Source organism: Dipodomys spectabilis, unplaced genomic scaffold, assembly GCF_019054845.1.
Source record: "Dipodomys spectabilis isolate Male_0828 unplaced genomic scaffold, ASM1905484v1 ptg000003l, whole genome shotgun sequence".
NCBI lineage: Eukaryota > Metazoa > Chordata > Mammalia > Rodentia > Heteromyidae > Dipodomys > Dipodomys spectabilis.
Genome location: NW_024870680.1, coordinates 18,402,082 through 18,418,437, shown reverse-complemented (window position 1 = coordinate 18,418,437; position 16,356 = coordinate 18,402,082). Strand labels below are relative to the sequence as shown.

General features: G+C 41.9%; 1 pseudogene; it reads left to right on the top strand.

Moving 5' to 3' along the window:
• Positions 1-282: 282 nt before the first annotated feature.
• LOC122114127 lies at positions 283-14,746 on the top strand (annotated as a pseudogene).
• The last annotated feature ends 1,610 nt before the right edge of the window (positions 14,747-16,356 follow it).

The following is a 16,356-nucleotide window of genomic DNA, read 5'->3' as shown; positions in this document are numbered from 1 at the left end:
CTTGAGAGATGTTCCAGCGAGATAGCCAAGCTTATCATGCACAGAGACTCCCTGCAGGGCTCTCAACAGTCAAGATCAGCTTTAGAACCCACAAATCAATTTTCACTCTTGAAATTTGCATTCACATATGCACTTGCACATTTCAGAGCATCTAGGAGGAGTCTTTCCCCCTGCTCCCAAATTTTTAACCCCCACCCCTGTTGTACAATGTTAAAGAATCAAGAAATGAGCACTAACAGTTGGAGCCTATGTGATGACAAAGGGGTGTCTTGCAGATTCCCCATGGAATCATCAAGCCCGGTGCAGGTGCTGGAGCAGCTGGACCCAGAGGATCAAGATGGGCCAAGAATGCCCACACATGGGGTCTGGGGAGAAAGTGAAAGTAGGGGAAGATAGCTCAACTAGCTAAGTCTTAAATGGTGGATACACCTTTGCCGTGAGGTTTTCACATAAAAAATGTCTTCTCTGAAGACATGAAAGCATCCATGAAAGGTATGTTACATTGGAAAGGTACAGGAATACTATCAGTTTAACTGAGAAAGTCTAGGAAAGGTAATGTTGCTCATACAAGTCCACATGTTCTAGCTGGGCCAGAAGATATTGTGTTCAGAGCATGAGAAGGCCGATCCCAACAGGCCCTCTCCTCCCTTGCCTTCCTCTCCTTACTTCTTTTCAGGGTGAGCACATTTGAAGAGGAATAAGCTTGAAGAACTCAGAGGCTTTTGAAGAAGCAAATCTGATTCCACAGAACACTGTGTATTCAGTACCACAGAAAACTTAGAAATCAGTGGCAGAGTAACAGGTTCCTTGGAATTAAGTTGATGTTAAAAGGACAGTAGGGAAAAGCTGGGAGAGAGTAATGGACTGGGTGACATTGTCCAAAAAGAAAGATACTCTTTACCTGACTCATGTAACTGTAACCCTTCTATGTATCACCTTTATAATAACCATAAAGAAAAGGGGGGGGGGGGGAGGAAATCTACATTGGTGGCCAATGATCAAAAGAAAAACAAGGGTATTTGAAGGTATTTTGTCATCTTGATACTCCCTTGTGCTTCGGGATATATTCTAAACTTACGATTGTTACCAAATGAGTACTGTGATCTCAGAGACCCAGCATGGGATATCAAGCTTGAGCAGCCACAGAACCCAAACAAGATCCACGAGTTCGCAAATTCTCCATTATTAGCAAGACAACAGTGCCTCCTTGTGTATATCAGCAAGAATAACAATCCTGGCATTCTCAGTCTTGGCCAAGTTTTTGGAAGTGGACCTACAATGCTGCTTCAAAAAAATCTGCGTTACTTATATGTTTATAAGGTAAATCTAGCTTTAAGAGAGAACTCGGTGTACTTCTGTAGAAAGATAAAGTCAAAGTTCAACAAAAGAAACACCAGGAAGCAGGTACTTGAACGAGGTGGAGAGGTGTCAGAGGGGAAAAGGGCAGATGAATGGACAGGACTCTACTTAAAGATAATAAAAATGGAAATAAATCAGTAGATAAAAATAATCTTAATGGGTTTCTCATCTATTTATATCAGGTCAGTTTCATGTACCTGAAATCATTCTCAAAGGATTTTCTTTGACATAATATCATTTTTTGATTTTTTTTATTGTAAAAATACTGTACAGAGGGGTTACAGTTACATGAGTAAGGTAATGAGTACATTTCTTATCGAGCATTGTTACCCCCCTCCTTTGATTTTCCCCTACCATCCCTTCCCTCCCCACCTCCCCAACTACTCTCCCCCCTCCCCGCCCCCCCCCACCGAAGTTGTAAAGTTCATTTTCAAAATAATGTCTTGTACATTTCATTGTTACAACAGGTCAGCCTGTATCCCTATTCAAGCATTTATAATATCAAAAATTTTCTTTTCTTTTCTTTCCTCTTCCCCTAAAATGCTAGTCTTTTTTAGAAATAATTTTTTATTATAGAGATACTGTGCAGAATTATTTACCATAGCTAAGATATGGAACCAACCCAGATGCCCCTCAGTAGATGAATGGATCAAGAAAATGTGGTATATATACACAATGGAATTCTATGCTTCCATCAGAAAGAATGACATTGCCTCTTTTGTTAGGAAATGGAAAAACTTGGAAAAAATTATATTAAGTGAAGTAAGCCAGGCCCAAAGAAACATAGGCCCCGTGGTTTCCCTTGTTTGCAGTGACTAGTAAATGTCTAGGACAAGCAGCGCAGGTCAAAGGCTATGTACATATGACCATATGAGATGTTAAGCAAAATGTACCCCAAGACAGGGACACAAGAGGTGTTTTGTTTTGTTTTGTTTCTTGCTAGTGTTTTTAATGTACTTATAATACACTATGTGATCCTCTTGTTTCTACTGTATGTTCTCACCCCATGGTATAACCCCTGTTGTCACTGGATTTGATGCTGGTGCTCTGCACCTTGTGTGTATATATTTGTAATTTGGGGAGGGGAAGGGATATTGCAGAACGCTTAAATGGGGATGCAAGCTGACCCATTGTGACAACAAGATGTACAGGACACTATTTTGAAAACGAACTTTACAGTGTCAGGGTGGGAGGATGGGGGGAGTTGGGGAGGTGGGGAGGGAAGTGATGGTAGGGGGAAAATAAAGGAGGAGGTAACAATGCTTGCTGTGAAATGTACTCATTACCCTACTCATGTAACTGTAACCCCTCTGTACAACATTTTTACAATAAAAAATTAATTAAAAAAGATACTGTGCAGAGGGGTTACAGTTACATGAGTAAGGCAATGAGTATGTTTCCTATCGAGTATTGTTACCCTTCCTTTTTTCCATGTATTATCTCTTCCCTCCCTACTTCCCCAACTCTGTCCCCCCCTGAAGTTATATATACAAGATACAGGGCACCAGAATCAAATACAGTGACAACAGGGGTTATACCATAGGGGGAAGAACATACAAAAGAAACAAACAAAAATATCACATGGTACATTAAATATCACATGGCAACATCCTCTTGTGTCCATATTTCGGGTTCATTTCGCTTAACATCATCTTATATGGTCATATGTACATAGCTTTTGACCTTTTCTGCTTGTCTGGTAAAATTATCCTAGATGTATACTAATTATTGCAAATAAGGGAAACCATGGGACCTATGTTTCTTTGAGTCTGTTACTTCATTTAATATAATTTTTTCCAAGTCTTTCCATTTCCTAACAAATGGGATGGGTCATTCTTTGTGATGGAGGCATAGAATTCACACACACACCACATTTTTTTTTTCTTTTTTTAAATTTTTCCTTAAGGTATTTTTTTTAATTTTAATTTTTTGTGAACATACTGTACAGAGGGGTTATAATTACATGGGCAAGATAATGAGTACATTTCTTATCAAGCATTGCAGCCTCCTCCTTTGTTTACCCTTCACATCCCTTCCCAGCCTCCCCCTCCCCACCTAATCCCCCCCCCCCCCAACACATTTTCTTGATCCATTCATCTATTGAGGGGCATCTGGGTTGGTTCCATATCTTAGCTATGGTGAACAATGCTGCGATAAAGATTGTTGTGCTTGTAGCTTTAGTATGGCCTTGCTTGTGATCATTTGGGTAAATGCCTTGAAGTGGGATTGCTGGGTCATAGGGGAGCTCTTTGTGGAGTCTTTTGAGGAACCCTCACACTGTTTTCCAGAGTGGTTGAACAAGTTTACACTCCCACCAACAGTGCAGTAGGGTTCCCTTTTGGCCCCATCTCCTCCAGCATCTGTTGTCATTAGATTTCTTGATTAGATCCCTAGCACTACAAATATCATGTATATATAAAATGTACAATGTGATGTTTTAGTATCAATATGTATAACCAACTGAAGTCTACAGTTGAGCTAACTTAATGTATCCATTTCTTCACCTTTTTTTGTGGTAAGAACATTTAAGATCTACTGTTCTATGAAATTTCAACTGTACATAATGATCTCTTATACTTGTTCTTCTTTAAATTTTTTTATTGTTATTATAAAAGTGAGCACAGAGGGGTTTTAGTTACATAAGTAAAGTAAAAAAAAAATTTCCTTTCAAAAATGTCACTCCTTCACTTGCTTTCTCCCAGTTTTCCTCTCCCATCCCCACCCACAAGTTGCATAGCTCATTTTCAATACAGTAAGTAGCATTGGTGCATTTGCTCACCCTTTGTCCCTCCATTGATGTGCCTCCCCTTACACTCTCAAAGACATATAAATGAACAAACAGAGCCAAAAGAAAAGAAAAAAACAACAATGAACAAACAAAATAAACCCTTTTGTTTCTATTTCCTGGAGTTCATTTCGATAAATACTACTTTATATGATCAGGTGCACATAGGCATTGTGTCTTTCTGTTCCTCTCCTAACAGTATCTCCTTTCTCACTGTGTATGAATACCTAGAGACCTGTGTAAATGACCATGCCCTGGTATATTTTAGATCTAGCTTTGGCATAGGAGATAAAATATGCACTGTTTGTCTTTCTGAGCTTGGCTTACCTCACTTAACACAATTTGTTCTGGGTCCATCCATTTCCCTGAAAAATCACAGAATATCATTCTTTCTAATGGTTGTGTAAAATTCCATTGGGAACAGGTACCTCATGTTTTGGATCCATTCATCTATTTTAGGGCATCTGGGCTGTTTCCACAACTTGGCTATTGTGAATAGTGCAGTTGTGTTGTTCATCGTAACTGAAGCTTTGTGTTCTTTGGCCAACATCTGCCGGTTCCCCCAACTCTCCAGCCCATGGTAACCCCTATTGTAACCCTCTGCTTCTATGAATTCATATTAGACACATAAAGTGTGCCTGTGTACTATTTTTCTTCCCATATTTGATTTATTTCAGCTTGCAAATTGTCCTTTCCATTATTGAGACTCCCCAGTGCCTTTGCCTCTTCCCCCTTCATTTTACTCCCATTACTGAATGAGGCACTTTATAGTCTATTCTCCTGGGAAGTGGGCCACAGGGTCCAGGCTCCAGCTTCAGAAGAGCAATAGGGAAGGATGAGTCAGAGTGGAGCATCTGACCCTAGATGCATCCAGGCATCTAGAACCATTAGCAGTTTAGCCTTCTGCAGTGGTGAATCTCAAGAGCCAGGAAAGATATGAGGAAGTGTCCAGGAAGTCCAGGAGCCTGGAATAGAGAAAGAAAGTAGAATTAGTAGATGCAGAGCCTGCCAAGGATCTCATCATTCTGATATATGATTCTGATTTCTCTCAGAGCTGTGGCGGAGTCCCCAAAACTTCCATAGGCTTTAGACCTGTGGCAAAGAAAACAAGGCTCTCTTCCTGACTGGGTTAAAATTCTTCCTTTTTTATCCCTGAGTCTAAATTCATCCGTGAAGCAAGGTGACTGCTCTTGTTTCTAGTCAATCAAAGCTGGGCTTGGACTTTGGGATTGTCAGTTATGATTTTGATTCTCTCCTTGCTTGTCAGGTATTTTTGAACTGTTGTCAGAGGTCATGCTTTCTGTACATTGATGCCCAGACACAGGAATCACTGCAGATTCCATTGGTGAACCTGAACTGATGAGATTGAATAGTGAGGAGTATAATGGCAGCCAGTATCCAAAAACCTTCCAAGTGAAGGTTTCTTAGCATCCACTGTTGTTATAGGTCACTACACAAAATTACAAGGACTGTTTTAATTATAGTTGTTCCAGGACCTTCGTGGAGTGGATGCTTGAGAACACAGACATTACTGACAGCAGAAGGGTTTTCCGAACAAAGATCCCTAGGTTAATGGATTCCTGTATAGGTATATCTGCCTAAAACTCACCAGTTAACCAGCTTTGAGTCTACATTTGGGGACCCTTACCTATTCTGATTACTTTCCTTAAAGTTACCCAGTTCAAATTCTTAGAGGTAACTTGTGCAAGGATTGTGGTCTCTGCAAATTTTGAGATTCTTCATCTCTACTGGGAATTCTTTTCAAAGAACATAGAAAACTAAATGTTGAAAAGACTCCCTTCCTTCCTTCCTTCCTTTTTCCTTCCTCCATTTTTTCCTTCCTCCCCTCTCTCCCTCCCTGCTTCCCTTCCTCTCTCTCTTTCTTCTGTCTTTCTTGCCTTCTTCTTTTAGCAGAACTGAGGTTTGAACTCAGTTCCTCATGCTTCTTAGGAAAGCATTCTACTACTTGAGCAATTTCTCAAAACCCTCCCCACTTTTTTGGTTACTTTTCTTCCAGATACAAGCTAACATATTTTGTTTGGTGCTAGCCTCAGACCACAATCCTCATATGATGAGCTCTTGCATAGCCAAGATTGTAAATGTGAGCCACCATGCCAGTTCAGGCTGCCTTGAACTATGATCCTCCTATTTCCATCTCCCAAATAGTGGAGATTACAAGCATTAGGCACTATGCCCAGCCTTTTTCTTCTTTTCTTCATCACCATCCCTTTCAGTTATGAAAGCTTAAGAATAGGAAGTCCTAACTACCACTATGATGTGAGATTGCATACCTTGTTTCATTCATCTTTCTTTGGTTTGTTCTACCTTGCCTTGTCCAAAAAGTAGTAAGTACATGTTTACTACTATTAACCCAACACTTCTTGAAGAATGAAAACAACAAATTCTGAAGACAGGTCACTGGCTTTTTCTGGGCTTACATGGAGTCAGCTAAACAGAACTCTCAATGTAGCTATCCTTTCTAAATACTGAAAGAAGGGAAAACAGCGAATGAGGAAAGGAAGGAGGAAGGGAGGGAGGGAGGCATGAAGGGAGAAAGGAGAAATGGAGGGAGAAAGGAGGAAGGGAAGGACTAGGTAAGTAATTGTGCCTGTCAAAGTTTGGTAACATAGTAGCTGAGAGTAGAAATGTCAGACTCTGTGGCCCACAGTGCTGGCTTCACCATTTCCTATAATCAAACTATTCTGCTTCCCCTGATCTCTCCTTTTGTCGTAAAGTTAACATAACAATACTAATTACTCTTCAAAGTTATTTTTTAAAGGATGAAATGAGGAGGGGGGACCAAGATGGCGACGGGGGCAGTAGGGAAATGCCACAGCTCTCTCCAACCAAAAAGAGAGTTCGAGTTCCAACGCTTAATCTCCCCAAGAGACCGACAACAACAAAAAGATGAACACTCAGAGAAAAACCAGAGGTGGAAAATAACAAAAAAAGAAAGAGAGGAAAAGAAGAAATTCAGAACAGAGAAGAGCGAAGACCCCTCCCCCAACCTTTACTGGCCGCGCGGCAGTGCGCCAAGCCGCCGGCCAGCCGGCCCGGCGGGGGCTGCCGGAGCCACAGAGACACAGGGGGCTGCTTGCAGATCACCAGGTACCGGATTGCAGAACAGCGGATGGCCAGGAACAGGAAACCTACCAGCCGGGAGTCTCCACAAAGATCCCACCCCCACCCCTCACTCTCCACCGGAGCGGAGAGGCTCCATCCCGCCAAAGCCGCCCGGCACCAGCAGTGCCACAAAGGGACCTGTCCGCAGAACACCCGCCCAATCGCGATCACAACCACCCGGCGGGGGCCGCCCAACCCAGCCCGCAACCACCCCAACTGAACTCGGATTGCAACAACAACTGACGACCTACAGGGTGAGTACCCCACAGGGGACAGTGAATCCATCAAGGGAGACCAGAGCTGGAGGGAATCCCCAGACCCTGACCTAGACTCCCTACCCCAACACCCGGACCACAGGACCCACTAAAACTGGGAACTGTTCCAGAGCTCCACCAGCCGGTGGAGCACACTCTGCTGGCCAGGCCAGAGCAAGAGTGCCCCTGGAAGGGAGCTTAAATGCCCAAGCCAGGAACAGTGCCCCTGGGTCAAGACTACCAACAGTAGAAGAAATTTGAACTGTGTCCTCCAGGCTGCATAACCTAGGTGGTATACACATTAGCACAGGCCTAACGAGTGCGCTCCAGGCTGGGGCCGGAACCAGGCCCGGGGACCGGCGCCTGAACAAAGCAAAAAGGGTCAGAAGTGGGGCTGTGGCTCAAATGGTAGGGTGCCAGCCTTGAGCTGAAGAGCTGAGGGACAGCACCCAAACCTAGAGTTCAAGCCCACAACCAGCCCAAAACAAACAAACAAAAACACATCAGGAGCCCATAGCAGACTCCAGTATTTGGGAGAGTGCATCCAGAGCATCTGATCTTCCCAAGAGCACCTGCAGGAGCAAACACAAGCAGTCTAGGCTGCTCAACCCTTCCAAAGGCGGGAATTGCCAGCAATCTACAGCAGAGAGCTGAGAATCCTAAGTAAGTCAGAATAGCAGCTGGAAATAGGCTCCCAACAAAATCCAGATCAGGCACAGACTCTCTCTACCAATACAGAATCAGCAACCAAGCAAAGACAGACACACCAAAACAAGATTGAAGAGCAGTCTCCTGAACCCCCATGCGAAAATCACAGAGAAAAATCACAAGGTTTACCACTACCCAGGACAGCAAGCTCACCTCAAAAGCCAGCAGCCACGCAGGGGAGAGCCCCAGTGGGAGCAAAGCAGGAATGGAAGACAAAAGCTACATCCAAGGGTTGCTGGAGGCAATGACTCAAGAAATAAAGCGAGAAATGGATCAGAAATTGAAAGAGCACAAGGATGAACTATCAAAAGATATACAGGATATCAAACAAAAGTTGGATGCAAATAGAAGCTGCACAAACCTCAGTAAGAAGTGAGATAAACACCAAATTAGAGGTAATGCATACTGATCTCACCTCATTGAGAGGTGAGATCAGTACTCTGAGAACCAACATTGAATCCATAAAGGGATCCATTTCCACCATGCAAACCACAATAGAAGCCACGGTCAACAGAGTGAATGAAATGGAAGGTAGAGTGTCAGATACAGAAGACAGAATACACCAACTGGACCAAAAAGTGACAGATATGGAAAAATCACTCAAATTAAACCAAAGGGAAATTCAAGAGCAAGCAGATAATGCTAAAAAATTTAACCTTCGCATAATCGGAGTGGACGAAGGTGAGGAATTCCAGAGCAAGGGAATGCAACACCTATTTAACAAGATAGTCAATGAAAATTTTCCCCACCTCAAAAACGACCATCTTAACTACATCACAAAAGCTTATCGAACACCCAACAAGCAAGATCCCAGGAGAAACACTTCTAGACACATTATAGTAAAAATGATGGATCTGAATAATAAGGAAACAATCCTGCATGCAGCAAAAATGAAGAAGGAGCTATACTACAACGGGAAAAAAATTAGAATCACTGCAGATCTCTCCACACAAACAATGAATGCAAGAAAAGCCTGGGAAAGCACCATACGAGCCCTGAGAGCCAATAACTGCCAACCCAGACTGATATACCCGGCAAAGCTAGCATTCACATTCGATGGAGAACTGAAAACTTTTAATAGCAAAGAAAAACTAAATGAATACATAAACATTAAGCCAGCATTACAAAGAATTCTAAGAGGGGGGACACAACCTGAAGAAAGCAACCAGGAACTGGGACCTGCCCCAAACAGGCATTACTCAAAGTCTAACTGAGCAAGCACAGGAGGAAAGGAAAGAAGAAAAACTTAGGAAAACGGAATGGCAGGGACAACAATGCATCTCTCTATACTTTCTCTTAATATAAATGGGCTGAATTCGCCAATTAAAAGAAAACGAACTGAGGACTGGATCAGAAAACAAGACCCATCCATCTGTTGCCTTCAGGAGACCCACCTCTCAGCCAAACATACAAACAAACTCAGAGTGAAGGGGTGGAAAAGGATCTACCAATCAAATTCCCCCAATTAGAAAGCAGGTGTAGCTATCCTGATATCTGACAAAATAAACTTTTCATTAAAATCAGTACAGAAAGACAAGGACGGACACTACATATTAATAAAGGGAACAATCCAAGAGGAGGATATAACCATCATCAACTTATATGCCCCAAATATCGGTGCACCCAGATATGTTAAACAAATGCTCTCAAACTTACAGAATAAAATAGATCCCAATACGATAATACTAGGAGACTTTAACACGCCACTCTCACCAAAGGACAGGTCTACCAACCAGAGGATTGGCAAAGAAGCTACCGAATTAAGTGAGGCCATACTTCAAGCGGAATTAACTGACATCTACCGAGTATTTCACCCTAAAACAACACAGTACACATTCTTCTCAGCAGCTCATGGAACTTTCTCCAAAATAGACCATATCATAGTTCATGCAAGGAACTTAGCAAATACAAAGGGATCGACATAATCCCCTGTATCCTATCTGACCACAGTGGAATCAAGCTAGCTCTCAATAACAAAGCATACCGCAGAAATTTCTCTAATACATGGAAAATGAACAGCACACTCCTTAACAAGGCCTGGGTAACAGAAGAGATCAGAGAAGAAATAAAGCATTTCCTACAACTCAATGAAAATGAAAACACCTCACAAAGAAACTTGTGGGACACAGCAAAAGCAGTCCTGAAGGGCAAATTTATTGCCCTCAATGCCCACATCAAGAGAATGGAGACAGACCAAGTAAATAATCTCATGTTGCAACTAAAACAGCTAGAAAAACAAGAAAAAATGGGACCTAAAGCTACTAGACGAAGCCAGATAACCAAATTGAGAGCAGAGATTAACCAATTAGAAAATCAGAAAACCATAACCAAAATAAACCAAACAAAAAGCTGGTTCTTTGAAAAAATAAACAAAATTGATGGCCCGTTGGCAAGATTAATTAAAAAAGGAAGAGAGGAAACCCATATTAATAGGATTAGGGATGCCACGGGAAACATCACAACACGTACCCAAGATATCCAAACAATTCTAACAGACTACTTTCAAAAGCTATACTCTCTAAAGGAAGAAAATCTGGTGGAAATGCATGCATTTTTAGAGAAATACAAGTTACCCAAACTGAGCAAAGAAGAAGTTAACCAGTTAAATAAGCCAATATCCTATAATGAGATACAGGAAGCTATCAAAAGTCTTCCAACAAAAAAAAAGCCCAGGACCAGATGGATTCACAGCAGAATTCTATAAGACCTTTAAAGAAGAACTAATACCCATACTCCTCAAGCTCTTCAGAGAAACAGAGAAGGAGGGAGCTATCCCAAACTCATTCTACGAAGCCAATATCACACTCATCCCCAAACCAGGCAAAGACCCAACCAAAAAGGAGAATTACAGGCCAATTTCCTTGATGAACACAGATGCAAAGATCCTTAACAAGATTCTAGCTAACAGAATCCAGAAACACATAAAAAAAATAATACACTATGATCAGGTAGGCTTCATCCCAGAGACACAGGGATGGTTTAACATACGTAAGTCAATAAATGTAATCCAGCATATCAACAGAGCCAAGGTCAAGAATCACATGATTATCGCCACAGATGCAGAAAAGGCCTTTGATAAAATTCAACATTCATTCATGCTAAAAGCTCTGGAGAAAATAGGAATAGAAGGAACATTTCTAAAAACAATAAAAGCCATTTATGACAGACCAATAGCCAATATTATACTTAATGGGGAAAAGCTACAACCAATCCTCCTAAAAACAGGAACAAGGCAAGGATGCCCACTGTCTCCACTCCTCTTCAACATAGTCCTAGAACCCTTAGCCAGGGCAATAAGGCAAGAAAAAGACATTAAAGGGATCCACATAGGGAAAGAAGAAGTTAAACTATCCCTTTTTGCAGACGACATGATACTATACCTCCACGATCCCAAAAACTCCATCCCCAAACTTTTAGAAATCATAAGTCACTTCGGCAAAATAGCAGGATACAAAATAAACCCACAAAAATCAGTTGCCTTCCTATACACTGATAACGTACAGGAAGAGAGGGAAATAAAGGGAGCAACCCCATTCACAATAACCTCCCCAAAATAAAATATTTAGGAATTAACCTAACCAAAGATGTAAAAGAACTATTTAATGAGAACTATAAAAAGTTAAAGAAAGAAATTGCAGAAGACACTAGGAAATGGAAAGACCTCCCATGCTCCTGGATAGGCCGACTTAATATAGTAAAGATGGTGATACTTCCAAAACTAATATACAAATTCAATGCAATTCCTATTAAAATCCCAATGACGTACATCACTGAAATACAGAAAACAGTCCAAAAATTTATATGGAACAACAAAAGACCTAGAATAGCCAAAACAATTCTAGGGGATAAAGACAATATGGGAGGGCTATCCATGCCGAACTTCAAACTCTACTACAGAGCTATAATAACAAAGACAGCATGGTACTGGCACAAAAACAGACCCGAAGACCAATGGAACAGAATAGAAGATCCAGATATAAATCCACAGGCCTACAGCCAGCTGATATTCGACAAAGGAGCCAAAGACATACAATGGAAGAAACACAGCCTCTTCAACCGCTGGTGCTGGGAAAACTGGGCAGCCACATGCAGAAAACTAAAAGTGGACCCCAGCCTATCACCATGCACCAACATCAACTCAAAATGGATTAAAGACCTTAGCATTAAACCTGAATCTCTGAAACTACTGCAGGACAGAGTAGGAGAGACACTTGAACTAATAGGCACAGGAAGGAACTTCCTGAACAGAGTCCCAGGGTCACAACAAGTTGGAGAGAGACTCGACAAATGGGACTACCTTAAAATAAAAAGCTTCTGCACAGCTAAATCTATCGCAACTAAGCTAGAAAGACAACCAACTAATTGGGAAAAAATATTTACCAGCAATATATCAGACAAGGGGTTAACATCCTGTATATACAGGGAACTCAAGAAACTAATCCCTCCCAAACCTAACAAACCAATTACTAAATGGGCAAGGGAACTAAAGAGGGACTTCTCAAATGAAGAAATAAAAATGGCAAAGAAACACATGAGGAAATGTTCATCATCCCTGGTGGTGAAGGAAATGCAAATAAAGACAACCCTGAGATACCACCTTACCCCAGTCAGAATGTCCCACATCCACAAATCAGCCAACGACAAATGCTGGAGGGGATGTGGAGAAAGAGGAACCCTATTACACTGCTGGTGGGAATGTACACTTATACAACCACTTTGGAAAGCAGTCTGGAGGGTCCTTAGAAAGCTAAAGATTGACCTCCCTTACGACCCAGTCATACCACTTCTAGGCATCTACCCTGAACAACAGGAACCAATATACAAGGACACGTGCACCTCCATGTTTATTGCAGCACTGTTTGCAATAGCTAGGATATGGAAACAACCTAGATGCCCCACCACAGATGAATGGATCCAAAAATTGTGGTATCTATACACAATGGAATATTATGCAGCCATTAGAAATGACAAAATAATGGCATTTGCAGGGAAATGGATGGAGCTAGAAGGAATCATGTTGAGCAAGGTAAGCCAAGAACGAAGAGACAAACGTACATGGTCTCCCTGATAAGTGGATGCTAAATCCAAAAGGTTAGGTGATACGACAAAACTAACAGGACTTAAGAAACAAAGAACTCCCGCTCATCTGGTTGAACCACTACTAAATATCCCCATGCTGCCGATCACAAATATGGTATATAACATATGAACACTGTTATATATTACAGACTGTGGTAGACAATTTGCTCCAGGGGGAAGGGAGGGAGGAAGGGGATGGTAGGGGGAAAACAATGGAGGGGGTAACAATGTTCAAGAGGAAGTGTACTCATTACCTCACTCATGTAACTGTAACCCTCTGTATAGTAGCTTTACAATAAAAAAAAAAAAAAAAAAAGGATGAAATGAGCTAACTAACATGAAGCATTTAGAATAGTGCTGGCACAAAGAACCACATGCCCATAAAAAGGGTTGATGATTTTTTAACTGCACTGGGACAGATTCAAGGCCCAAAAGAAATTAAGTTCTATGACATGTAGATCACATATGTTTGGTGCTCATATACTTCCATTTTCATTATAATTTGTTCTAGATTTCCAGATGAATTCCAGCAACATCTCCACTCATCTGCTTCCCTAACGACCAGAGTTGGCAACACTGGCTGTCCTTGCCCTTCAGCCTCCTCTTCCTGCTGGCCATGGGGGCCAACATCACCCTCCTCCTCACCATCTGCTTGGATGCTTCTCTGCACCAGCCCATGTACTACCTGCTGAGCCTCCTCTCTCTGCTGGACATGATGCTCTGCCTCGCCGTCATCCCCAAGGTCTTAGACAACTTCTGGTTTGGCAACAAGTCCATTGGCTTCTCTGCTTGCTTCCTGCAGATGTTCATCATGAACAGTTTCCTCACCATGGAATCCTGCATGTTCATGGTCATGGCCTATGACCGCTATGTGGCCATCTGCCACCCTCTTCGCTACCTTTCCATCATCACGGATCAATTTGTGGCCAGGGCTTCTGTTTTTGTGATAGTCCGACATTTATCTCCCATCCTTTCTGCCAGACTAAGATACTATGCACGGAACACCCATTGAGAACTGCATCTGCACCAACCTGTCTGTGTCCAGACTCTCTTGCAACAACATCATCTTCAATTGGCTCTACCAGTCTGTGGCAGATTGGACGCTGCTGGAGTCTGACTTCATCCTTATTGTGATCTCTTACTCCTTCATCTTGAGAGTTGTGCTAAGGATCAAGGTTGAGGGGCGGTGACCAAGGCCCTGAGCACATATGGGTCCCACTTCATCCTCATCCTCTTCTTCAGCACAGTGCTGCTGGTTCTGGTCATCACTAACCTGGCCAGGGAGAGAATTCCTCCAGATGTTCCCATTCTGCTCAACATCCTGTACCACCTGGTCCCATTTCCCCACCCCCCGCCCCCAGCCCTGAACCCCATTGTGTATGGTGTGAGAACCAAGGAAATCAAGCAGGGAATCCAGAACTTACTGAGGAGGTTGTAAGATCTGTTGCCCTCCCCCACCTTTGGTGGTGTTAATAAAGAATAGAGAAATAAACAATTCCTTTGGAAATAATAAAAAAATAAAAAGAATTCAAAGTGAATGAATTTGGACTCAGCTTTTTATTGATATCTCGGGTAATAACAAATTTGTTTTAAATTCTTAAAAAATTGTTATTGTAGAGGTGATGTATAGAGGGGTTACAATTACATAAGCCAGGTAATGAGTACATTTCTTGTGAACAATGTCACCCATTCCCTTGCTCTCTCCCAGTTTTTCCTTCCTGTCCCCACTCACAAATTGTATAGTTCAATTTCAACTTAGTGCCTAGTGTGTATTACTACTGCATTTGGTCACCCTTTGTCTCAGCCCCCTTACCCTCCAAAAGACAGATAAATGAACAAACAAGACAAAATAAAAAGAAAACAAAAACAGCAACAAAGAAAAACAAACTCATGTTTCCATTTCCTGGAGTTCATTCCAATGAATATTATTTTATATGATCATGTGCACATAGCTATTGCACCTTTGTGATCCTCTCCTAAGAATATCCTCCCTTGGACTCACTCTGTGTAAATGTTTAGAGACCTGTGTAATTTATCATGACTTTTTCCCCTTGTTGCTTCAAAGGATAATTTTCTTTACCAAACCTTAGCTGAACTTAGTAAAGTTATAGTGGATGTATTTGACTCAGAAAGAAAATACCCTTTGTCAGACCCGCTAGTTTTCTTTTTATGAAATTATATATATATAATTTTAAAGATACTATACAGAGGGGTTACAGTTATATGAGCAAGGTAATGAGTCCATTTCCTATTGAGCATTCTGAGTTGTAAAGCACATAGATTCCTCTCCTGTGTCTGACTCAGCCTGGCAGAGCGCCCAGGCTGAGCATAGGTCTTGACTCAGCAACTTTGGCTCCTGAGATCCAATGCTTGTCCAGGATGCCCTTGACTCATTTCTTGCTCCTACGACCCCACTCCCTGATGCTCCATCCAATGCTTGTTCAGATCCTCCTGGGTCCAGTTCATTGGCTCAGTCTGCATCCTCTGTGGTGCAGCATTTCTTGTCCTTTATTTCTCTTCACTGGGATTTTCTCTCTTCAGATGTTGTCTGTAAAGGAAGTTGACAACGTGGTAGTTTGTAGAGAGGTTGGGGAAGAGTGTTATGATTTGGAAATTGTGTATTCTTTTACTCATTATTTTCACATCTCTAGAATTTTCACTTTATCCTATGTGATTTGACTATAAGGAATTTCTATGTTTTATCTTTTTATTTTCACATTTTCTTCTGTTCTTCTTTCCTTCTTTCCTTGTCTTTCTCCCTCCCCTTCTTCCCTCTCTCCTCCCTCCTTCCCTCCCTTCTGTTCTTCCTTCTTTTCTTGTCTTTCTTCCTTCCTACCTTCCTCCACCCCTCCCTCCTTCCCTTCCTCCCCTTCCTTCCTAGTTTCTTTCTTCTTCCATCCCTCCTTTCTTTTCCTTTCCTCCTCCTTCCATCCTATTCCTCCCCCTCCCTCTTCCTTCCTTCCTTCCTTCCTTCTTTTTTTCCTTCTTTTTCCTCCCTCCCTTCCTCCCTCCCTTCCTTCCTTCCTCCCTTCCTTCCTTCCTTCCTTC